The sequence below is a fragment of the Dromiciops gliroides genome, chromosome 4 (assembly GCF_019393635.1).
Source record: "Dromiciops gliroides isolate mDroGli1 chromosome 4, mDroGli1.pri, whole genome shotgun sequence".
Taxonomy (NCBI): domain Eukaryota; kingdom Metazoa; phylum Chordata; class Mammalia; order Microbiotheria; family Microbiotheriidae; genus Dromiciops; species Dromiciops gliroides.
Window position 1 is genome coordinate 175103266 of NC_057864.1, and position 26828 is coordinate 175130093.

The following is a 26828-nucleotide window of genomic DNA, read 5'->3' on the forward strand; positions in this document are numbered from 1 at the left end:
CTGAAACATGCTCTTTTTCACTTTCATTATTTTCTTTTAATCAAGTTTTCTTGTACAAAATGAAAAATATGGTAATATTTTATATAATAATACATGTGTAACCAATATCTGATTGATTGCCACCTCAGGGAGGGGTTAAAGGAGAGAGGGAAGGAGGGATAACAATTGAAATCCAAAATTATAAATAAAAATGTTTATTACATTCTTCTAAAGTCATAAGGTAGCAGGTTTCTGGGGGTGATGTAGGTCTATGTTATGGATTGTTCTATTTAAAATACTGTGGGACTAGGCTGAGATTTCTAAAATATTGCTACTTATAAATTAAAGGGTATTGTAGTAGTATTGGAAATAAGCATTTATTATTAATTAATATCACATATTAATAAAGTATTGACCATGTATCTGTCTGACTTGCCCATTAATTACATACCCAGCATGGAGAGAGTAAGACTCCAAGGAAGGGGGTCAGGGAGAGAGAGCCCAGGATAAGAAAGTAAGAGAGAGATCCTCATGTCCCCATGGACTTTATAATTTTTTTCTGGTACAGGCGGGTCCCCACATACTGATCTAAGCTAATTGGTTAGCATCATTCTGTTCCATTGATTGACATGACTTGGGATGTGGTCTAGAGATCAAATTTCAACCAAGAAGTGTGTTTCTTCCCCTAGCTAAACAGAAAGGTTAATCTGCATTTTTTTTTAAGCTGAAGGCTTAAACCAGGTTGGTTTCTGGGGAGAGGAAGAGAACAGCTACCACTAAGAAGTCTGGGTTTCTCCTAGAAATTAATTTTTAATAATTTTCTCACAGGATATCAGTGACTGAATGCTCCCATATTCTTCCATGTGCCCCCTTATTTCTAGAACAATAGGTTTTGAACCTATATCCAAGAACTCAAAATCCTCTGAATGAGGTCACAGGAAGAATGAAAATACTTTGATGAACTGATGAAAAGTGAAACTAAGAAGAACCAGAAAAACAAGCATGAGCCATTATTTTTTTTAAAGTGTAAATATAAAGAACAAGAACAAAAATCAAAACTGAAGAAAGTGAAATTATAAAAACGAAATTTGATTCCAAAGGTCAGATATATAAATGAATCTCTCTCTAATGTTTGCAAAGGTGGGTGGGGCACATTGAAGAATAGAACAAAGGATCTTCTATGAGACTTCATTATTGTGTTGGATTGCCGAATTGCTTTATTTTTTTAAATTGTTTTAAGAAGGAAGTACTCTCTGAGTAGGTGAGGGGAGAAAGAATAAATTAGGCGAAAATAAAAAGTGAAAAGAAGATCTTTATGTAAATAACACAGGAAAATGTTTAAAAACAGAACTATTAATCAATGGAAAAGACCCAGTTGCAATTGAACACAACAGTTCAGTTTTTGAGAAACTCCAGGAACAACTATCTATTTGTTAAAAGATGCTGGAAAGTCTAAAAAGCAATTAGACAGAAATTGAGTTCAATCAAACTCTTACAACACATATTACCATAAGATAAATTTGAATATATGGTCTAGATATTGAATGGCATCAAAAAATGGAATAAAGTAAAATATAAGAAAAAAAAGATAGAGGTAATTATTGCAAGCATGAACAAGGGACACATGTTGACCTAAACAAGATATAAAGGGAATCTTAAAATACAAAAATATAAATTTTTAAACTTTAACATAAATTTTGTAAAAGGTTGTTCGTAGAAGAAATAAGAAAAATGTAGATGGAAAAATAAATGCTCTCGAGTTGGAAAACCACAAAATATTATTCATACAAAAATGCAAAATAGATAAAAGACTGGCATTGGAGTTAGTAGAACCTGGGATCAAAGTTGATCTCTGACCAAATGGATGTATAACACTAACCTCAGTGATCAAAATAATTTTCTAAATCTGCAAGTTGCAGGTCTCCATATAGTTAATAGACAAAATTTCTACACCAGGTGTTCCTTATATTAATAAAACACAATGCAATAGGGAATTGCCTTATACCAATAGAAATATACCTCCTAACAAGTTGAGGATGAAGTCATATCTAAGATAAATATGAAATTGACACAAAAACAGAAAAATGAAAGACATTAGTGCCTAACACAATGCCAGTTGACACAAATGCTTATTTATTGGTTTACTGGCAATAGGTCAAAAGGTGTAAACAGTTTTCAAAACGAGAACTGAAAGCAATAAATAACAAAATAAAAATGTCTCATTAACCTGAGAGAAAAACAAATTAAAATAATTCAAAGGTTTATTCCACACCCAGAAAAAATGTCAGAGATGATTTAAAAAAAGATAGAAAGAGCTGTTACTTTGACTATATGGAAACATGAATAATGATTGCTTGCTGATGAAGCTGTGAAGTATTCCAATCGTTTTGAAAAACAATTTGGAATTTTTTGATAAAAATCCATAATCTTTTTGTCTAGCAATAACATCCTGGACATATACATGAAGAAGCTTGAGAGAGAGAAAGAGCAAGAGAGAGAGAAAGAAAGCATGCACTTATGCACACATATATGTATATATTTGTGTATCTATATCTATATCTACATCTATCTATCTATCTATCTATCTATCTATCTATCTATCTATCTATACATCCTATATACACACACATGCTTCCTTTATGGTGTGTGTATGTGTGTGGGCATACATGAATGCGCATATGTGTGTTTGCAGATATACACATACATAAACATGTGTGCATATATGCACATATACACAGAGAGATAGAGACAGAGAGACAGAGAGAGCAAGAGAACAAGGATATTTATACTCACACACATATATAATCACCTTGTATCTTTGTTTAAAGATAAATATTTGGGGGCAGCTAGGTGGTACAGTGAATAAAGCACCCACCCTGAATTCAGGAGGACCTAAGTTCAAATCCATCCTCAAACACTACTTACTAGCTGTGTGACCCTGGGCAAGTCACTTAACCCTCATTACCCTGCCAAATTTTTTTAATTAAATAAAAATAAAGATAAATATTTTCCACTTATTGGAGAATAACCTAACTAATTGTGATATAGGAATTTATTGAGCCACAAAAAATGACAGCAGTAATTCAGAAAAGAATGATTTGGCTTGAATGAATGAATGTGGAATTCAGTAACAACACACATATGATTTAAGTAATGTAAATGAAACATAACACTCAAAGGGAGGTGAACTGTGATTAATTATTGTCTTTTTCTCCCAGAGGACAAATGACGTAAAACTCCTTTTCTCTGACTAGACTGATAGAGCACCATAAGTGAAAAATCATATATAATTGTCACAAAAGCTAGCTTGTTTTATCAATAATTTTTTTCTTTGTTGCAAGGGAAGGTGAAATAGATTTGGGTATATCATGAAATGACTATAACAAAATAAAAGACAATAATAAAATGGTTTAAAATATGTATTTAAAAGTAGCACATATTAAAATTTGCAATACTGAATATCAAAAAAATAATTTGGTATTGCATCAAGAGCACTCAACTTGGATTCAGATACCTTGTTTGAATTCCCATTTGGCTCTAGCTGGCTGGTTGAGTTAATTTACATAGGCAGTTCTTCATAACTCAGTTACTTCATCTGTAAAAAAAAAGAAAGAAAGAAAGAAAGGTATGATAGTGGTTATACTACAGACTTGTAAGGAAAGAATATAGATGTAAGTAATATATAAATGTGAACTATTATTCCTTTTAAACAGTGATTCGATTTTAAAATATTTTTTGATCTTTAAGTTAGGAATAAATGACAAAGCTGCAGTGTAATGTGGCTATTGAACTCCAAATTGTATGTCATCTCATTTTTCATCCTTAAATGGAAAGGCTTACTATTGAAAATTGTCAGTCAGCTACCAGATAAAGAGGTAGAAACAGACCTTCACACTGTCCACCAGTGTATGGCAAAATTTATCATTTGTCAGTGCACTCTGGAGTAATTCAAGATCCTTGACAATAGGCTATCTGTAACTTGACTGACCTTCATAGAGTATTATGGAAAATTTTTTATCAAACTTCGAAGGATAGCAGAGAGCTATTGGACTTTGAACTTCAGCATTAAGAGGACACAAAAGCTCTTGCATTACATCTTTCCCCTGACAGTGCTTTAAAAATTTGAAAATATTTTTTCTTCTGTTCATTGGAGTCCCAACTGTAGGCACAGAACATTGTTGGTTGCTTCCCTGTTCAGAGTCATTCACAGAATTCAGACATAACCTTAGGTTTTATTTGACTTTTTTTTTCAGATTCTAACAGAAAAGAGATCAATATGTATTGATTTTTTTCTGTTTTTCCTTCCCTCCCTTCCTTCTCTTCCTCCTTCCTTTCTTCCCTCTGTTCCTGTCTCCCACCAATTCTAAGGTTTTTTATTCTTTCCATAAATCTTCTGGAGTTGTGATTGTACATTACATTTTCCATAGTTCTAATTTTTTTCAAAGTTGCTTTTCTTTACATTGTTGTCATTATATAAATTGTTCTTGCACTTTTCACTTCATTATGCATGTTTGTTCATCTCAAATTACTTTTAATCTATTCTTTTAATAAAGCATAGATATTTTAAAGGCATTAAGCACTCATAGCTCCTGACACAATTACTCTAAAAACCTTCAAATGCAGCCATAAATCAACTCCTGGAGCAGCAGAACCCACAAAAAGATAGGTTCAGATCTTTTTCTAGCCAAAGATGGCTTAGAAGTTTAGATGGAGGGGGCTGCTGTGCCATGGTGGGAGTGGAGTCTAACCCAGATGTCAAATTGACACAGATCCAGCCCTAGGCAGGCTGTGCCAGAGAAATTTACCCCCAAGCCTCCAAATAAGCTGCAGCACAAGTGTCTTCTGGAACTAAGCTCACAGTCTGGTGAGAGGGCTGAATGGCTGCCCAGGAGGGAGACTACAGGGGTGTCTGTGGGAGCTGAGGAAGAATTCAGTTGTCCTACCCCAATGGGGAGCCAGGAAGAAATCTTGAGTGGCAGTGGCACTGGTGGAGGAGGGGTGCAGGCTTGTTGGAGCTAACAACCACAGCAAACAAAATTTTGTTGCCTGGTTAATTAGCATTGGCCCAGTGTTATTTATAGACCAGAGCATAAGCCAGGTGAGTGAAGAACCTACCCTACCCTTCCTTAAATCCTACCACCTGGGGCTCCCTGAACTTTGGGACAGTACAGTCTGGAAGTAGGGCCCCACTTTAAGAAGGAGTTAAAAATCAAGAAATAGCTTGGCAAGATGAGGAAGCAGAGAAAGTTGCAAACCATAGAAAGTTTCTTTAGTGGCAAGGAAGATCAAAGCTGTATCCTGAGAAGAGGATACAATATCAGAGCTCCTAAATCCATAGCTTCCAAGAAAAATATGAATTGGTCATAGAGGCACTCAAAAAGGACTTTGAAGATAAACAAAGAGAGGTAGAAGAAAAAATGGAAAGAGAAATGAGAATGACACAGTAAAGTCATGAGAAAAAGTCAAAAGCTTGAAAAGCCAAATGGAAAAGGAGATTAAAAAGCTCTCTGATGAAAATAATTACCTAAGAATTAGGATCGAACAAAGGAAAGCTAGTGACTTTATGAGAAACCAAGACACAATAAAGCCAATCCAAATGAATAACAAAATAGAGGGCAATGTGAAATATCTTCTTGGAAAACTGGATACTTGGAAAATAGATACAGGAGAGATAATTTGACAATTATTGGACTACCAGAAAACCATGATTGAAATAAAAGCTTAGATATCATCTTCCAAGGGATTGTCAGGGAAATTTGCCCAGATATTCTAGAAACAGAAGGTAAAATAGAAATTGAAAGAGTCCACCAATCACCTCCTGAAAGAGATCCCAAATGAAAATATTCCAGGAATATTATAGCCAAATTCCAGAACTCCCAGGTCAAGGAGAAAATACTGCAAGCAGCTAAAAGCAAAACAAACAAAAGAAAACAAACAATACTAAAAACAATAACAACAAAAACAAAAAACCTTTCCCTGTCTCAGTTAATAATTTCTATTTGATTTCTAACTATTTTAGTTTTGTTTGTGCAGAATGTTTTTTGTTTTGTTTTGTTTTGTTTTGTTTTGTTTTGTTTGAGTTTCGTTTGAGTTTTGGTGAGGCAATTGGGGTTAAGTAGCTTGCCCAGGGTCACACAGCTAGTAAGTGTTAAGTGTCTGAGGCTGGATTTAAACTCAGGTCCTCCTGACTCCGGGGCTGATGCTCTATCCACTGCACCACCTAGCTGCCCCATGCAAAATGTTTTTAATTGTAAGTAAATAGTATTTTCCATCTTATATTCTGTGGTCTTCTCTCTCTCCCTCTCTCTCTCTGAAACTTATCATTTGGTTTTATAAGCAGGTCACACATTCATTTAGAACATGTTTAAATATATGGTTTTAGAAATTGGCCTAAATTTAATTGTTGCTATATTTTTTTTTCAGTTTTCCCATCAATGTTTCTTAGGGTAAAGTCCTATATATTAAATGTAGTGAATGTTTTCCCCTAGACAACTATCTTAGTCTATAGGTAGCAGACAAGTTATTGAACTTCATTGAAGTAAGTTTCTTCACTAAGTTTTCTACACCAGTAAAACCAAAGTCTAGTCTCTATAGTTAACACTTTTACCAATAGCATGAGTCCTTGACTTTATCAAAAATCATTTTCAGAATGATTGATTGGTTCTCAATCTTGTATACCTAATCTGATCCACTGATTAACTCAGATACCTTTATCAGATGAGAAAGCCTTTTTGATTGAGTTATAGATTCCAACAAATGGACACATTTTTTAATAATTAAGGGTAACATTGTTTCTACTTTGGTATGCACACCTCTTTGTTTTGGTGGAAAAAAGAAAATGTGATTGCCTAACCAAATAAGCTACCAAAAACTTGGGAACTTTTAAATAGTAGAGGAATTTATTCAATTCTCTAGGGTTTCGATCCAGTGGGTGGATATTTAATATCATGAATTGAAGTTTCAACTTTGACTTAAGTTCCAGACAGAAAAATATCTCCTAAGGTAGTGACAGAACAAAGATTTTTTTTTATGTTTTCCATCATTTCTATTGACTGTCTCATTTTAAACAAAGCATCTTGTGGAAACAAACATCCAATTAGTAATAGAGAGCAACACACTGAGGACAAATAAAGATATAACTTTAGGAGAGCAAGAAGAAACAGCTTTAAAAAGGTACACATACTTAACATTCCCCAACAGGGATTTTTTTTCTAATTTTTATTCATTTTTATTTATTTATTTTGCAGGGCAATAAGGGTTAAGTGACTTGCCCAGGGTGACACAGCTAGTAAGTGTCAAGTGTCTGAGGCCGGATTTGAACTCAGGTCCTCCAGAAAGCAGGGTCAGTGCTTTATCCACTGTGTCATCTAGTTGCCCCCAGATAATTTTTTTTTGAGGAGAATTTCATGAGGACTCCATAAATGGAAACTATTTCTGTCTGTCAATCTGTATGTATGTATGCATGTATATGTGTGTGCATAATATTCCAAATGCAAAGTCTTATAAGATATTCCTTTGCCACGCTTATTCCCTACAGATTTTTTTCCTTTTTTTTTTTTGAGGGACAGATGGATGTAACCAATATTTAGAGGAGTTGATGACTTTTGCATAAACTTATTGTATAGTTTGCTTCACTAAGGACTTCAAAGAATTTCCCTTTAGGTGAGATAATGTCTCTAAGTGTAGCTGAAATATTTTGTTTATACTGGAAGAGCTCATTCATTATTTATTATCTGGTATATGTAATCTGTATAATTTCTTATTTGTTTACTACTGGACTGGCTAAATGAATTTTTTTCACTGTTCAATATTTATGATGGTCTTTGTGTAACTAGCATGTGGTAGGAAGGGGTCAAGGCTTGCATCAACAGATGGCTATCAGCAAACAAACGTACAAAAATAAATACCAGAACCTAAAAATCATTTCTCTTTACAATAGCTATAATTTTGTGGTAGGCAAGTGTGTACTGATAGATGAAAAAGTATATCGCCTCTCTTAAAGAGCAGAGAAGTCAGCCTAATAACCTTTCTTCATCATCTTCAGATAGGAATGAAAGTTTCCTTTGAAGAAAAGTACATGGGATTTCAGAGATATATGTACATGTGTACATATATGTACATATATGTACATATATGGCATGTGCCAAAAGTCATGAAAGGGTCTGATGTTTTAATACATTTTTGAAAAATATGTTTTCTTTAATATATATCTACACACATGCACATACACACATATATGAGTATATATAAATACATACATACATAATTCCTTGTATTTACTGTATGTGATGCTATTTTATTGTAAATTAAAAACAAAAAAATAAAGGAATTATGAAATGTTGAAACACCTTCATGACTTTGTGACTTTTGTACATAACCTACATAGGCATAATACATATCTTATGTAAGTATGTAAAAATATAGACAAAATTAATATATGATTACAAGATAATTGGGAGACAGGAGAGAAAGGATCAAATATGTTAATAATCTGCCTTAATGTTCACCCCTTCTAATAGTTAAGCAAAACCTTAAAAAAAATATTTGTAGGGGGCAGCTAGATGGCACAGTGGATAAAGCACTGACCCTAGATTCAGGAGGACCTGAGTTCAAATCCAGTTTCAGACAACTGACACTTATTAGCTGTATGACCCTGGGCAAGTCACTTAACCCTCATTGCCCCCCCAAAAAGTATTTGTAATTGATAGTAACAGGCTCTTTACAATAATATTATTTATCATCAGCAAAAAGGAAAGTTGTATTCTTTTGCTTTAATGGTTTTGTATTTGAATTTGACCTGAGTTCTGTTCCTTAGTGTTGACTTCATTTATGTTGTTGCTGTCATTATGCATATTGGTGTTTTTTTTCTGACTTTTTTCTTCAATCTAAAGAGTGAAATATTGCTAGAGATATAGTGAAGGTGTAAATAAATTTCCCTTTATATGTCTCCATATCATTGAACACCCACTTATGTGTGTATGAATATATATGTTGGAATTCATATATATATATATATATATATATATGTGTGTGTGTGTGTGTGTGTATAATGAGTGTTTGTGTGAATATATATATATGTATATGAATTCATTTTAAATATATTTAAAAATAAATTTTATTGCTAGCTTGTGGATTTTTATCACCCACCTTTCCTCCTGTATCCCCAGCCCACTTCCTTTTGAGATTTAGCCTTATAACAGATGATTATTTTTAATTAAAGAAAAGGAAAAAAATCAACAAAATTGATCAATATAAAAATTATGCAAATGTATATGATATTCCACACACACAGGCTGCCAAATTCTATGAATGAGTTGGGGGTGGGGGGGAATTATGTGTTTTCATATCATCTTCCTTGGGAATAAATGTTTATAATTTTCTGAGGATAAAAGAAGATGATACATGGGAACCACTTGATAAAGTACAAAGAAAATATTAAGTCCTATATAAATTCTATATATTATTATAATTATGATTTTAATATTTACTCTCTGTGATTTTGAGATAATTATCATTTTATGATATTTTTATTTATGTGTGTATATATGTGTGCACACACACATACATATTCATGCATGCATACATTTATATGCCCCTATCTTGCAATGTGGCATAATGGACACAAAGTCGATCTTAGATTGAACAAGTTATGGCATAGGAATATAAAAGAATTATATTCCACTATAGAAAAAGATTAAAGGGATATTTTTTCTTTCCTTCCTTCCTTTGTTCCTTTGTTCCTTCCCTTGAGTCTTTGTTTTTCTCCTTCTTTGCTCAATATTTTATTTTCCTCCAATTACATGTAAAACAATTTTAATATTATTTTAAAATTTTTGAGTTGCAAATTTTCTTCTTCCCTCCCTTCTTTCCCCCACCTCTAAGACAAAAGGCAATTTTACATAGGTTATAAATGTGAAATCATGTAAAACATATTTCCATATTAGTAATATTGTGAAAGAAAACATAGACCCTGCATAAAATAAAACCAAAGAACAAAAAAAAGTAAAAAATGTTTACTTTGATTTGCATTCAGACACCATCAATTCTTTGTCTGGAAGTGGATAGCTTTTTTCATCACAATTCCTTTGGAATTATCTTGAATCAATGTATTGCTGAGAATTGCTAAGTCATTCATTTACACCTGACCATAATTCAATATTGCTATTACTTTACACACTGTTCTCCTACTTCTGATCACTTCACTTTAAATCAGTTCATGCCCAGGGTCACACAGCTAGTAAGTGTTAAGTGTTTGAGGCCAGGGGGGCATCTAGGTGGCACAGTGGATAAAACACCAGCCCTGGATTCAGGAGTACCTGAGTTCAAATCCGGCCTCAGACACTTGACACTTACTAGCTGTGTGACCCTGGGCAACTCACTAAACCCTCATTGCCCTATAAGGAAAAAAAAAAAAGAAAGGAATGGTATCAAAGAAAGCTACAGATATTATAAGAACTGATATCAAGTAAAGTAAGAACAACCAGAACAATGAATATAACAACAACATAGTAAAGAAAAAAAAGCCACAACTTTGGAAGGCATAAACATTTGTATTAATAGTATTTTAAGCTACATTTCTGATACCAATAATGGAGCATTCTTCCCCTTCTGAAAGAGATTCTGTAGCTTCAATTTGTAGAAAGAAATAAAAAAAATGGAAACAAATATAAATTCTAGCACAGTTGATAATTTGTGTATGTTTTACTATGCATGTTTTAGAAGAGTTTTTTCTTTTCTTTTTTTCAATTGGATGGAGTAGGTGATTGGAGGGGAAGGGAGTCAGTGATAGGATTGTTCAAAAGAAAATAAAGAAACAAAAAGACTATTAATGAAACTTTTTTTAATCTGTAGAAGAAAAGAAAAAGAAGATTAGAATGAGGCAATCAGGAAAACTTTCAAATTTATATCTTGCATTTATTACACCCTTAAAATGAAAAGTAACTATAAATAAAAGGAAGTGAGCATTTTATTTACAATTATTTTTCCATTCCATGGTGCATATGGAAATGCTCATTTTATTTTTTATTTGTTAAGTTCAAATAAAAATAAATAATATTAAAAAATAAAAGAGAATCAGCCTTGTAGTCATGGATTTAAATCCCAACTTTGACATATACTGGATTTGTAACTTCAGGCAAATCACTCAACTTTTACTGTATCCCAGAAAACTCTCCAAGATTGTAGAGATAGAACTAGAGATATGGATTTTCATATACATATGTTCATGTATATTTATAGATTTATAATTTTTAATTTCATTAGTATAACTTGCAATGAAGAATGTCTCTGCTCCAATGTGGATCAACATTTGCTCTCAAATATACAGGTACACAGTACATGTCTCTCTCTCTCTCTCTCTCTCTCTCTCTCTCTCTCTCTCTCTCTCTCTCTATATATATATATATATATATATATATATATGTACATATACATATGAATGCATGCATGTATAATATGTGTGCACACAAACATATGTTTATTGTGTGAATAGGTGGGTGGGTATATTCTTTGCAGAGCAGGTGTTGATCTACATTGGAGTAAAGTGGTTCCTCTTCAGAAGTTCTCTTTATCAATGAAATTAAAGGAAGAAGGAGGAAAGATATTATTTTTAATATAGACTTGTATAATATAAAATACATATATATCTACAAGTATAAATAGATGTTTATTTACATATGAGATACATATCCCACGTATATGTTGTGTATGCATACATACATATATATACATATATATACATATATATATCATATCACACATATACACACACTCATGTACGTATGAATTTGTAATCAAAATAATTTTGTGGCCACTGAAATTTTCTGAGTGTTTTGGAATTTATATAGATAGAATATTAAAGTGCTAGAACTTCGTCAGATTTATAAGAATGAGTCATTCTCTAATTGATAAAGAGTCAAAGTATATGAACAGGCAGTTTTTCAATGAAGAAATCAAAACTATATATAGTCATATGAATGAATATTCTAAATTACTATTGATTAAAGAAATGCAAATTAACACAATTTGAAATGTTATCTTACACTTATTAGATTGACTAAAATGGTAGAAGGGGATAATGATAAATGTTGGAGGGGATATGGAACAATTGGGGTACTAAAACAGTGTTGGTGAAACTGTGAACTGATCCAACCATATTGGAGAGAATTCTAGAATTATACCCAAAGAATTAAAAAAAAAAACCCTGTCTATACTCTTTGACACAGCAATACAACCATGAGGTCTTTTTCCCAAAGTAAATAGGAAAAAAAGGAAAAAACCTGTATATTATAAAGTATTTATAGCAACTCCCTGTGTGGCGGCAAAGAAGTAGAAATTGAAGGGGTGGCCATCAGTTGTGGAATGGCTAAACAAGTTGTGGCATATGATTATAATGGAATGTTATTGTCCTGAACGAAATGATGACCTGGCTGATTTTAGAAAAAACACGGAAAGACTTGCATAAAAAAATGAAAAGTGAAATAAGCAGAACCAAGAGAATAGCAAATATTCCTTGAAAAACAACTGTGAATGATTAAGTTATTCTGAGTATTATAAATACTCAAATCAACTACAATTCACCTATGAAAAAGATACTATCCACTTCCAGAGAAAAAGCTCATAGTTAGAAGTATTCATAGTATGGTTTCACATGTATTTATAAATCTATGTCAGATGGTAGCCATCTTTAGTGCAGGGTGGGAAGGGAGGGAGGGAAACAGTTTGGAACTTACAATGTAACAAAAAATAAAACAAAAATTTTAAAGTGCTTTTAGCCTGTAGAGGATTCACACTGTAATAAAATTATATCTGCATTGATTGTAGAATTCTATTTTAGAATGTGAACTCTATATCAGTCTACACATATACGTATATATACATATGCATACATATGTACATATACATATATTTCTCCATGTCTATTTATTTATGTCTCTATACACATACCCATATAAATGACATTTTTCTGATTGTAGGGGAAAAACACAAATGGGTGAAGAATGACTATCATTCACATTATAATATACAGTTGGATGGCCAACTAAAAGGGATAATGAGTTGGGCCCAAAATTAATCATGTGGAGGAGAGCAAGGTGGTTTAACTTTGTACTTTTAATGATCCCAAGTATCTTTTTGAAACAAGGGCCTAGCATTTTAATGTTAATATTGTTCTGGTGCTGGTCTATGGATGCAAATTAGGGAGCACTACCATTTCTGAAAAAAGTGACATGAAACATTACACAAATGGCAATGGAAAGGTACATTATAAACCTGGATGAAATATAGCTTATTACAAAGGAGGAATCATAAAAGGAAAGTAAAATAGAGTGAATTATTACAGAAAAATAGGTATAGCCATTGAACAGCCCCTGAACTTCATTAATATCTTTGTGATATCAAATAAAAGTAAAAAAAAAAGTCCATCAGATGAAATTAATGGAAACTAGTGGAAACTAGGCATTAAATTATGAAAGGAATGAGCCAAGCTTACAAAATGGATCATATATTGACAATGAAGTCAGGAAACTTGGCTTTTGTACAACATTGGACACGTAAATTTTCATGATGTGGAAGGAACTCAAACTCTTTTAGTTTTAGTTTTCCCACCTTTAGTTTGGGCATGTTTGTGCTACATGGTCTCTAATTTCCTCTCCACTTCCAAATCTATGAACTCATGATTTTATGACATGGACAAAGAATTGCATGAGAAGGACAGTTTTTGGTTCCTGAGATCTATGTGCTGAACTGCTGGAAGGAAGAAACACATTTTTAAAATCTCATCAATTTGAGTGTCACCACATGTTTTAATTTTTTTTCCCTTTTAATCTGGGTTTTGGGACTATTGAAATTTTCTGGATCTCAAAATTTTAATAACCCAGTACTTTTAATTTGATTTAGCTATTACCTGACAAAAACTTTTGACGATAAAAAGGAATTATTAGTTAGAGAGAATGGGTTTAAGTAACCATGTGATGAAGGGCAGATAGTAAGATGTAGCAGAAGAGTACTAGTATTGACATCATGGACCTAGTTTGGAGTCTCATCTCTGTTGTGAGAATTTGAACAAGTCATCTAAGTTTGTGTCTTACTTCCTCACCTGTAAAAAGAGGATATAATAATAGTATATGCGGTTGTTCCCTAAGGAAAAGGCTACAGTGGTATTGATGAAGCTGGAGAGTATTGCGCCTTCTCCAAGCAGCACAACAAGACCCTCCAATGGTATGATGGAACTTGTGACCCTTTCCAAGACCCTGGCTCTTCCAGCCAGCTGAGATCAACCACAGAAGATCCAACCAATAGGTTGAATTTTCTTCTTTAGCTCTTTTTACGTCTTGAAGGTTCCATTGACATATAACACCTTATTCTTAACTGAAGAAAATTCTGAAATACTGAAATGATTGGAATGATGCCCCCTGCTGGAGACTTACTGTAGAAAAGCTCCACCAGGAAGGAAGGTCTTTGAGGGCAGGACCATGTGTCTTTTCTTTGGAGTGAGGAAGTGACTTTTGCTGGTGGGAGGAGGAAGGGAGAGCCACCTACTCTGCCTCTCTCGCCTCTTCCTGAGGAGGCTGGTGGAGAAGGGAGCTAGAAATGTGTTCTCCCTTTAATAGATAGGAATCTAGGCCTTTCTCTCTCTCTTTACCAAATTCTTATTTTCCTTAATAAATGCTTAAAAGTCTAACTCTTGCTAAAGCTTATAATTTATTGGCGACCACTCATTAGATCATTTAGACAGACTAGCTAGAATTTTAGCCTTAACAATACTCTACCTGAACCCTTAGTCTAGCACTTTGCACAGCTCAGAAATTATGACTTTGAACATGCTATCCACCTGATTATAGTTTAAGACAGAATCTCATAGCAGAGCCAGGATGGCGAGGAGAGGCTTTGATTCCCACGAGGTCCAGATAAACCCATCCACTCACGCCCAAATAATGCGGTAAAAAATCAAAACCCAGAACAGCCTAATGAACATAAGAACAGAGTGAAACTATTTCTCCTCAAAAGAGGGCAATTCTGATAACCTACTGATCAGGTTGAACAAATCAGCATGCAGTCCAGACCCAGCCAGGGACAGTGCTTCCAGCCCATGTCAGAGTCTTCAGCACCAGCAGCTTCTGAGGCTCCAAATACGGACTGGTGAGGGGGTTTGGCGGTAGGCTGGGGTGAAGCAGAGGCAGTATCTGCTAGAGTTGGGGCAAAGCACCGTAGGTCTGAACCAGTGGGCTGAATCGAGTGGTGGTGGCCCAGTGGGGGAGGGGCAAAAGCACACCAAGCTTCTGACCATAGAGAATCAGAGTTCAATCAGACTTCTGTTTCCGTGTCAAAGAGAAAGCAGCCATGATTACTCACAAGCCAGGCAGGCTGAGAAGAAGCCCAATCACCCCCTGAGCCATGCTATAGCATGAACAGTGTGTCCTGGAAGCAGCGCTACATTTTAAGAAGGAGGTAAAGTCAAGAAATAGTAAGCCAGGAGGAGTAGGCAGAGAAAGCAGAAGACTGTTGAAAATTTCTTTGGGGGAAAGGTAGACCACAATACAAACTCAGAAGAAGAAGATAATAACAGGGTTAAAGCTCCAACAACCAAAGCTTCCAAGAAAAATATTAACTGGTTTCAGGCCAGGGAAGCTCTCAAAAGGGATTTTGAAGAGAAAGTAGGAGAGATAGAATGAAGTTGTAGAGAAAGAGAGGAAGGTAATGGAAAGAGAAATGAGAGCAATGCAGGAGAGTCATGAGAACATAAGTCAACAGTTTGAAAAGTCAAATAGAAAAGGAGATTAAAAAACTGTCTGATGAAAATAATTGCCTAAGAATTAGGATTGAACAAATGGAAGCTAGTGACCTTATGAGAAACCAAGACACAGTAAAGTAAATCCAACTGAATGAAAAAATAGAGGGCAATGTCAAATATATCCTTGGAAAAACAGCTGACCTGGAAAATAAATCTAGTAGAGATAATTGGAAAATCATTGGACTACCTGAAAACCATGACCAAAACAAGAGTTTAGACACCATCCTACAAGAAATTGTGAGGGAAAATTGCCCTGATATTCTAGAAGCAGAAGCTAAAATAGAAATTGAAAGAATCCACTGATCACCTCCTGAAAGGGATCCCAAAAGGAAAACCAACAGGAATATTATGGCCAAATTCCAGAACTCACAGGTCAAGGAGAAAATATTGCAAGCAGCTAGAAAAAAGGAATTCAAATACTGTGGAGCTCCAATAAGGATAAAGCAAGATCTGGCAGCTTCTACATTAAAGGACCAGCGGACATGGAATATAGTATTCCAGAGGGCAAAGGATCTGGGACTACAGCCAAAAATCATGTACCCAGCAAAACTAAGCATCATCTTTTAGAGGAAAAAATGGAATTTCAATGAGAAAGAAGAATTTCAGGAATTTGCTATGAAAAGACCTAGAAAATAGAAAATTTTATTTTCAAATACAAGACCCTGGAGAAGCATAAAACGATAAACAGGAAAAGGACTTCATGAGGGATATTAAAAGATCAAACTGTTTACATTCCTACATGGGAAGATAATACTTCAAAATCATAAGAACTATCTCAGTAAGGAATTCACAGAGGACACAGGTCTGAACTGAATACAAAGGGATGATATCTGTAAAGCATTTATGTTTTGTTTTTTGTGGGGCAAACAGGGTGGGGTATCTTATATCTGGGGCCAGATTTGGGCTTGGGGCCTCCTGGGTCCAGGGCTGGTGCATTGTCCACTGTGCCACCTAACTAACCCATGATGACATCTTTAAAATAGGGTTGAGGTGTAGTAGAAATAGACTGGGGGAGGGGGAAGGGGAGAGATGGTCTGGGGAGAGGTTGTTCACATGAAGGAAACAAGAAAAAAGCTTATGGAGGGGAGGTGAAGAGGGGGAAGGAATTGGGGAGTGAGTGAACCTTAATATCATCAGAATTGGCTCAAAGAAGGGCTAACATACATACTAAAGTAGGTATAGTAATATGTTTTTGCCCTGAGGGAGGAGAGGGAGATAAGTTGGGGGGAAGAGGGGAAGGAGGGAAGGGCAGAGTGGGGGAGAGAGAAGTAAAAAGCAAAACACTTTCAAGGAAGGTAAAGATGTTTTGCATAACTGCACAAGTATGCCATATTGAATTGCTTGATTTCATAGGGAGGGTTGAGGAGAGAGGGAGGAAGAAAATTTGGAACACAGAATTAGCTCAAAGGCCTTTAACTCATCAGAGTGGGTTCATGGAGAGAATAGATTTCATACCCAATTGGGAGGAGTAATCTATTCAACCCTACAGGAAAGTAGGAGGAGAAGAGGATAAGGAAAGAAGGGTGAAAAAAAGGGAGTGCAGGGTAAGGTAGGGGACAGTGAGAAGTAAAATACTTTTGAGGAGGAATAGGTTAAAAGAAGATAGAAAATAAGGTAAATATCATGGGAAGGGACTAGGATGGAGGGAAATAGTTATGATGATTGATTATAATGGCAAAACATATGGGACCTACTTTGCTGGGTTAATATGAAAAAAATTCTTTGTCAAGTTTAAGGTACTTTATTCAGGTTATGATGAACAGGATACTATCAGAAAAACCTGGAAAGACCTACATGAACTGAAGCAGAATGAAATTTACTGTATACAAAATAACAGCAATAGTGTAAGATGATCTGCTGGGAAGCATGTGGTTATTTTCAGCAAGGCAATGATCCAATATAACCCTAAAGGACTTATGAAAATGGCAACCCATCTAACGAGAAAGAAATGATAGCATCTGAAAATAGATGGGGAAGCATTTTTTAAAAAATTTTTTTCTTCCTCTTTGACAATTCCTCAATCTGAAATTTTGTGTTTTTCTTTTACTGTTTTCTCTCACAACCTAGCTAATGTGGGAATGTTTTCCATGACTACTCATGTATAACTTATTTTGAAATGCTTGAGTTCTAGTGGGTGGGGTGTGGGAATGGAGGGGGAAGAGAAGTTGGAACACAATTTAAAAAAAAATTGATGTTAAAATTTGTTTTTACATATATTTTGGAAAATAAAATTCCATTCAATAAAAAAATAGTATATAAGTGCTTCACAAAGTTGGTGGGAAAGTCAAATGAGATAACAGATGAAAAAAACAAAACTTTGGTGAGCTTACTAACTTCCATGTATTCAATTCCATTTTCTAATTGTATATACATATCAATATGTATGTTAATTCATATATAAAATATGTATATGTGTCCACATGTGCATATTCATGTATGAGGATAGGTAGAAATACAGACACACATATATTTCTGTGTATTTTTTTATATGTGTACACATATCCTTAAGCCCTCCCTCAAACTCCAATCTTATATCACCAACTCCCCATAAGGAATTTCCATTGGAGTTTTCTGTGAGCATATCAAGCTCAGCATGTTTAAAAAGGAATTCTTTTCGCGGACAGCTAGGTGGCACAGTGGATAGAGCATCGGCCCTGGAGTCAGGAGTACCTGAGTTCAAATCCTGCCTCAAACACTTGACACTTACTAGCTGTGTGACGCTAGGCAAGTCACTTAACCCCCATTGCTCTGCCAAAAAAAAAAAAAGGAATTCTTTTTTTTTGCTATAAACCTCTATCTCTTCCATATTCCACACTCCTACTTGAGGGAAAAACTATTCTTCTAGTTAATCAAGTTCAGCGAGACAGAGAAAGAGAGAGGGTGGGGTGGGGGAAAAGATCATTTCAAATATAGATAGTATATGTGTAAAATATAATACCTAATATCATTTATACTTACAGATATATATATACACATACACACTTGTGATATGCATATCACACAACACATGTTTTTCATGTATATATTCCACACATATCACATATATGTGATATGTTATATACACACATACATAAGCACTACACGCATGAACTCATATATTTGTAATCTAATCTTACACCCTACATTCCCATTTACTCATAGCCATTAGTTGCCAATGCTTATTAATATTACTCCTCTAACACCTCTTTCATTCATCTCCTCTCCATTTTTGTGGCCACCAGATGAGCTCAGGCCATTGTTACTTCTCACCTGGATAATTATAACAGCCTCCTGATTGAACTCTTCATTTCTTTTCATGCCTTCTGGAATTCATGCACCACCTAGCTACCACTGTAATCTTACTAGGGCAAAAATATGACCTTGCTAAAAGACTTTCAGTGGCTCCTTATTGTCTCTAATATGAAATAGACTATGGTCACCTAGGCATTTAAAGGTCTCCCTAATCTGGACCCAGTCTACACTTCTAAGATTTATAAATATACTCCTTAATCAATTGTACTTCAAGTGAACTAAAGTTTTTCTTATTTCCCCAAAATGGCATTCCATATTTTGTCTCCATGACTTTCGTAAACTATTCTCTATGCCTAGAATACATTTTCACCTCACATCAATGTGCTACAACCCTCAGCTTCATTTAATGTTCAGTTTGTATCCCACGTCCTATGGGATCTCTTTATCCCACCCCACCTACGGTTTATTTTTGGTACTCAAAAATAACATAGGTCTCTGTTTATATATTTGCACAAGCAGAACAATATCCTTGATGAATTGACTGCTTTTTTATTTTTCTCTTTATCCTCAGTACGCTGGATGGAACCTTACACCCAATGGGTACTTAATAAATGCTTATTGGGCTGAATTGGATTTGTAACTATAAACATCCTATAGATATGGACAATTATTGCTGAAAATATGTGGAGACAAATAACAAATTAATCAAAACACAAACCCAGCTATTTTAGAGATCCTAAAATGTTTATAACCAAATAACTCATATTTTAGATTCCCAGGTATCAAGTGAAATCTAATAAGAGAGACCTCCAAAATTCATACACATTTACAATCTTTGTTTTCTCAAGTGAAAAGAATCTCAGTATATGAATTTCTTCTCTTTGACTCCAAAGTAGAATTCCACCTGGCTTTCTAAATTGTTTGGCAGTAAGCAAGAATACTCTGCCAGAAACTAATGGCAGAATATTTTCTTCCAGCCATGCCAGTCAAATCCATTAAGAAGAGCACAGATTGAACATTAAAAAAAATAAGAAAAAGCAAAACACTTAATTTATACCTGTGAGGAAATTGTCTATCACAAAAGTCATGGTTTTGGAAATTGGTGTGGGGTGGAGGAGAATGCTTCAAACCATCTTCCATAATGAAGGAAGAATTACAGATAAAAATATTGGGAAAAGCAAAGAACTAACAATCAGAAGAGCAGAATTCATGTTCTTGCTGTGCCACTTAATAGCTGGGTGACTTGACAGAAATTGCTAAATCTCCCCAAAATGCTATTCTCTCACTTTTCAAAGGAGTGTGAGGTGGGGTGATAATACTCCTTCTGGTTCTATCACAAAGGATGAGAGTGGAGGTACAGGGGGAACAAATTAAATCATTGGCAAGCTGGTAAAATCCACAGCAAAGGTTCTGATATGACAGAGGAACATGTCATGTCTTTAAAAACAAATTCAAGAGAATGTAAGACTTTGTGGAGACATGAATGATTACAACATTAAACCGTCTGGGATGTTGCCCTGTAGAGGATATATAAGAATTGTTTTCCTTGGTCCCAAAAAGAATTACAAGCATCAATTAATGGAAATTATTGGGAAGGAGATTTTTACTCAGATTAAGAAAATGTAAATTCTAAAATTTAGCAAGGTCAAAAATAAAATAATGGTATTTTTAAATCAGTGATGAGTTTCTATCAGTGAAGGTCTTTAAAAGAAGGTTCAATGAATGGTCTCATTTTGGAAGTTGTAGGAAGAGATGATAATTGGAATAAGGACTGGATAAGATAGCCTTTGAGGTTATTTCCAGATCTCACCTTTGGTTATATTTAATTCAGTAAGCATGCACAAGGACCTATATTAAACTCTGTTGATATAAAAATAAACACAAATATGTGTCTGCCCTCAAGAATGTTAAATTCAGCTGTATTTTATTTGTGTGACAGTGTGTCATTTGAAATGTTCTCGTCCCTACTCTAAGCTATTGGAGAACATAGCTGGGGTTTCTAATATATTGCTACTTACAAATTAGAGGCTTTTGTACAAGTCTTTGGCATTAAGTATTTATTATAAATTTGATGTTTTATAAACCCAGCATAGAAGCACAGGGATTGGGGCTGGGCAGAGAGCCCCAGGGTAAAGTAAATCATTATCCAGGAGAGGCGTGCAAGGAGAGAAGAGGACGACTGGCATCTTCCCAAAGATTCTTATCCTCTCTCAGGAAGAGGTGGGTCACTGAACAATGATCCAAGCTAATTGGCCAATAACATTCAAGTCCACTAATTGACATGATTTGGGGGGTGCCAAGGGAATTTAAGTTCCTTTAGGTAGTCAGGAAGGTCAATGTACATTTCTTTTGCAATTCTACTGACTCTGGGCTGGCCCTGGGAAACCAGCAAAGTCCCAAGTGGAGTCAATGGGTACCCCAAAAAAACCATTATTAATAATTTTCTCGCAACAGTATGAAAGGAAGGTAAGTTTTCACTACTGTTATCATCATTATCATCATTGCTACTTCAATATTTCTAGAATTCATGATTTCATAAAGTAAGTAATTCACTATATCAAATCATATACCCTCTGTGCTTTAGTATATATTATTTCTTTATTTATTTTGGATGAAATAATTTACCACATGGTCCCCAAGGCCCCATGATGACAGCTCATTGTGGGTCATCAGTGGTGGATTCCAAGTATGCTTATTAACCTCAAAGGACATAATCATAAATGATAAATTTATAGAATAAATTTTTAAAAATTTAAAAATGCTACCTAAGTCCTAGGCAATAGAGATTTCTGACTGATTAGTCATCTCCTCAGGAATTTCTATTACTAAAGGTAGGATGGGCCAAAACCACTGGCATAGCTCAGTGATATTTCAGATAAGAAAGAGGATAAGGCTAAAAGATCCTCCTATCCTATATCCCTCTCTATTAATCACAGAGATTCCTCACCTACTCTCTCCTTCCTATTTAATGCCAGCCTATGATTTTGAGGCCTATGGTAATTGTTTATGCCCTTCAACCCCAGCCCCCAACCAAGCCTTACTTTCTATCTCCTTAAGATGAAAGAGTTGAACAGTTCCTAACCAAATAAAATGCTAGAAAATCTTGAGTTAGTTTGATTTTCAATAGGATTCAATTAAATAGAATGAGAGGTAAATGTGATAGTGTGGGGAAGATCAGAAGCAATGAATAGAAGGTACAAAGAGACATGCTTAGACTTGATACTAGGAAAACAACAACTGTTTTAATAATTAAAGCAATCTATAAGCAGAAAGGGCTGCAGTCAATTCCCCTTCATTGTGGGGGAGATGATGGCGCTGAGAAAAAGCTGGGTGAAATTCTTATGCTCTGTGTTGAATACGGGCAGCACTGAATGTACCCTAAGGTAGCTTTTGACTCAAAAATTCTGGGATTGTGGTATAGGGGAAGAGCAGTGAATGTGGATCAGGGAACCTGGGTTCAAAATCTGACTCTAATACTTACTGGCTCTACTTCATTGGGCAAGTCTTTTTTTTCCTCACTCTCTCTCTCTCTCTCTCTCTTCAGCTTCGGTTTGCCCATCTGTGAAATGGAATGTAGAGAAAATTATATTTCTCCATTTACCTCACAGGATGATTATGAGAAAGTCCTTTATAAACCTTAAAACCTTTTAGACTGTTTTTTACTAAAGTTTTCCTTTTATGCCTTTTCATGGCTTCAAAAGTTTGGTGTGGAAGTGATCTTGGACTACTTGGCCATTCCCAGGACAACCAAGGAAAGTTCAGAGAAGCATATAATCCATTAATTTAAAAGTGAAAAATTATTCAACTACTTAAAAAAAAAAGAAGAAAGAAAGGAACCTAGCAAGATATAGAGGAGCCACTAATAATAAAATACTTCTCACTAAAGCTGACTGGCCCTTTTTCTGTAATGAATAGTCATAAAGAGTAATCTAGCACAGGAAGAAGATAAGTGCTAGGTCCAAGTTTAAACAACTAGTATATAATGAATGTGGGACCATTTCTTCTTTTTCCCAACTCTGACCTCTTCTCTCTTTCATGATCATGCTAAAAGGAATTCATTAATTTCAGTGTATAAGATATCATAACAGTCAGTCTCCTCCTACAAGTCTTCATGAGGATTCTTTATTTGTTTTCCCCATCATTCTCATTTATTTCCATTCTTACCTGGTTATTGTTCATGTTTGCTTCATTCTCCTGGTTCTCCATTTTTAAACATATTTATGATTTTTATTAAAAAATCTTAGCAGATTTCTCTATATTGCTTATGCTTCATAGTTAGAGTTACACTATATAATTTCATTACATTAATGTACTTTTATTTTCTCCTAGTATGTTAGGGTTTTTTTTTAATATAGGTAATAGAATTATGAAAAGTACTTAGCAGGTGACGTTTTATTTTTGTATTTGACAAAACTTTCCAGATATATTCTGAATAATGCTATTGAAGACATATCATACTTATCTCTGTTCTTGTCTTATAAGCTCTAAGAGATGGTAAATTCCTTAAGTGCATGGGTAAGATCAGTTTCCCCCTCTTAATTTTTAATACCTAGAATAACCTCTACTTCTAGTGTTTATTTTATTTAATTCAATGCAATTCAGATTTTTATGTCCAGCATTTAAAGGAGTACAGTTAGAAGAATAAAACTGTGGGCTAGATGCTTTAATTATTGAAGAAGTTGAGAAAGTATCCCTGAAATTAGTCAATTTAGTGATTAGGACTGTAACTAAATTATATGGTAAGATTAAAAACAAACAAACAAACAAAAAAACCCACCTTTTTTACATTTTGTAATGTTTTCCTTTCTTGTTTCTTTCCCAGCAATCTATCTCTTATAACAATGAATAAGAAGAGATGTGAGAAAATAATGGGTTTTGAAAATCCCAGAGGGCCCCCACTCAAGGGCTTAACTACCTGACCTTTTAAGACCAGCCCAGAATCAGTAAACTTGGTCCTTGTACTGTGAATAGAGACAATAGAGCTTAAAACCACAACTACCTTAAAGCCTTTCCCCTCAGAGGGTCTGCCCTCTGTACTCTGACCTCAGCACATCCTGCTCATGGACCACCCTCAAGTCCAGTAAACCATTAGATTTGAATGATGCTAGCCGATTAACTTTGAGCAGTGTGTAAGGGCCCTCTGGACTGCAAGGAGCTGATACTCTCTTATACTCTCTTGGCCTAGGACACTGGAGGAGGCAGCCCTGTGGCCTACTCTTTCTCTCTCCTTTATCCTAGGTATGTTGGGCTTCTGAACTTTCAGAGCAATGTGCTCTCTCTCTATGAACATTTAATATGATTTAATAAATGCTTAATGCCCCAAACTGATGCTAAAGCCTCTAATTTAGAAGTAGCAATATATTAGAAACCCCAGCTAAGTTCCCTAAAACGTGGGACAGAGATAGGTACACCCATCTAATTTCAAACAACACAAAGAGAGGAAAATAAAGTTCAAAAACTAACAAACATATGAAAAAATGACATAATATGCAATGTTACATACCCAAAGATCTCTGCAAAGAAATAAGGATAAGTACCTCTTCATACTTCTTATTTAGAGCTAAACTTTGTTATTTTTATTCTGTGCCACTCAGCTTCAATTGTTTTTAATTGCTTCTTTTTCCATATACATTGTTCTCATCATTGAAAATAATGTTTTCCGGGGCAGCTAGGTGGTGCAGTGGATAAAGCACCAGCCCTAGATTCAGGAGCACCTGAGTTCAAATCCAGCCTCAGACACTTGACACTTACTAGCTATGTGACCCTGGGCAAGTCACTTAACCCCCATTGCCCCACCAAAAAAAAAAAGAAAAGAAAGAAAAGGAAACTAAAGAAAATAGTGTTTTCCAGGTTCTGTATACTTCATTTTGGATTTTTTTCATGTAGTTTTCTAGCTTTTTTATACTGATCATAATCATCATTTCATAAATCACTGTAATAGTCTAACATATTCATGTGCCTCAACATCTTTTTTTTAGGAAAAATATTTATTTTAATTATTTTTCAAATTACATATAAAGATTTTTTTTGAGTTCTGGATTTTTCTCCCACTCTCCCTTCCTACCCCCCTCCCCAGGACAGCAAGCAATTTGATATATGGTATACATCATAATCATGTTAAGCATATTTCCACAGTGGTCATATTATAAGAGATACAGTTCTCAAGAGTTATAAGTAACTTCTTCCCATTTAGGGATGCAAATGTTTTACCCTTATTGAGTAATATTTTTCCCGTTTTTCCTTTTCACATACCTCTTGATTCTTGTATTTGTAGATTGAATTTTCTGTTCAGTTATGGGCTTTTCATTAGTTAAGTTTTAGTTACGTCATTGAATTCCCATCTTTGCCCCTGAAAGGTTATGCTTAAATTTGCTGGGTAGTACATTCTTAGTTGTAATCCCAGTTCCTTTGATCTCCAGAATATCATTTTCCAAGCTCTCTGATTCTTTACAGTTGAAGCTGCTAGGTCCTGTGTAATTCTTATTGTTGTTCCTTGATATTTGCATTGTTTCTTTGTGGCTGCTTGCAGGATTTTCTCCTTTATTTCATAGTTCTGGAATTTAACTATGATATTTCTTGGACTTTTTCTCTAGGGTCTCTTTCAAGAAGTGACTGGTGGATTATTTCAATGTACAACTATAACAAATTAATTGTGATTTGGGGTTTCCATCACCCCATCTTTGCTTCATTATGGTCAGACTGAAAATATGTAATCTTGAAAAATCCTAAGAGAACATGGGTGTGTACTTAAAGAGATTATAGAAAAGAACAACTAAGTATTTAAACCTCCTCTAGCGGTTCCGCTATGCCCACATGGGCCTGGCCAAATTATAATGGGGACAGCCCAGAGGGTATTTTGAACCAATTGAAGACTCAGCATGGCTAAGGACCTCCCCTTCCTGTGGGAGAGGCAAAAAGGGGGGAGAGAGGAGCTGTGTGAGAGAGCATCAAGGCAAACCAGAGAGAGACTGCACAGCTGACTCTCATTGAAAACTTTGCATCCCAGGTGGTGGTGAGTGGAAGTGAAGCCAGTTCTTTGAGCTAGTTTAGCAGCAAGCAAGTTTTGGGTTTGAGTCAGTCTTTGGTAGAGCCAGGTTGCTTATTTTCTCTTTGCCTATTCCCTTCCTCCTTGTCCCTGGCTTTATATACTTCACCTGTGTTGTAAATTTTGTTCCCTTTATAATGAAAAAAAAAATACACAGGAAGGTGTGTTAGTGGTACCAAACCTGGAGCTTTAATATAAAGCGGCAGTCATCAAAACTATCTGGTACTGGCTAAGAAATAGAGTGGAGAAAAATCAAGTGAGAATGATTAACTGTTGATTAGCCTACGTCAAGTTAACTGGATTTCTCTCCACTCTATCTCCAGGTGGGAGTTTGAGTATCTGCTAAATCTCATTATTTCATCACAGATTACATTAAATTAAAAAATTTTTTGTACAAACAGAAGCAATGCATCCAAAATTAGAAGGGAGACAGAAAGCTGGGAAATAATTTTTGTGGCCAGTACTTCTGATAAAGGCCTCAGCTCTAAAATATATATGGAACTAAATCAAATTTATAAGAATCCAAGTCATTCCCCAATTGAGAAATGGTCAAAGGATATGAACAAGCATTTTTCTGATGAAGAAACCAAAGCTATCTATTCCCATATGAAAAAATGCTCTAAATCTCTAATGATTAGAGAGATGCAAATTAAAACAACTCTGAGGTACCACCTGACACCTATCAGATTGGCTAAAATGACAAAAAAGGAAAATAAGAAATATTGGAGAAGCTGTGGGAAAATTGGAACACTAATGCATTGTTGGTGGAGCTGTGAACTGATC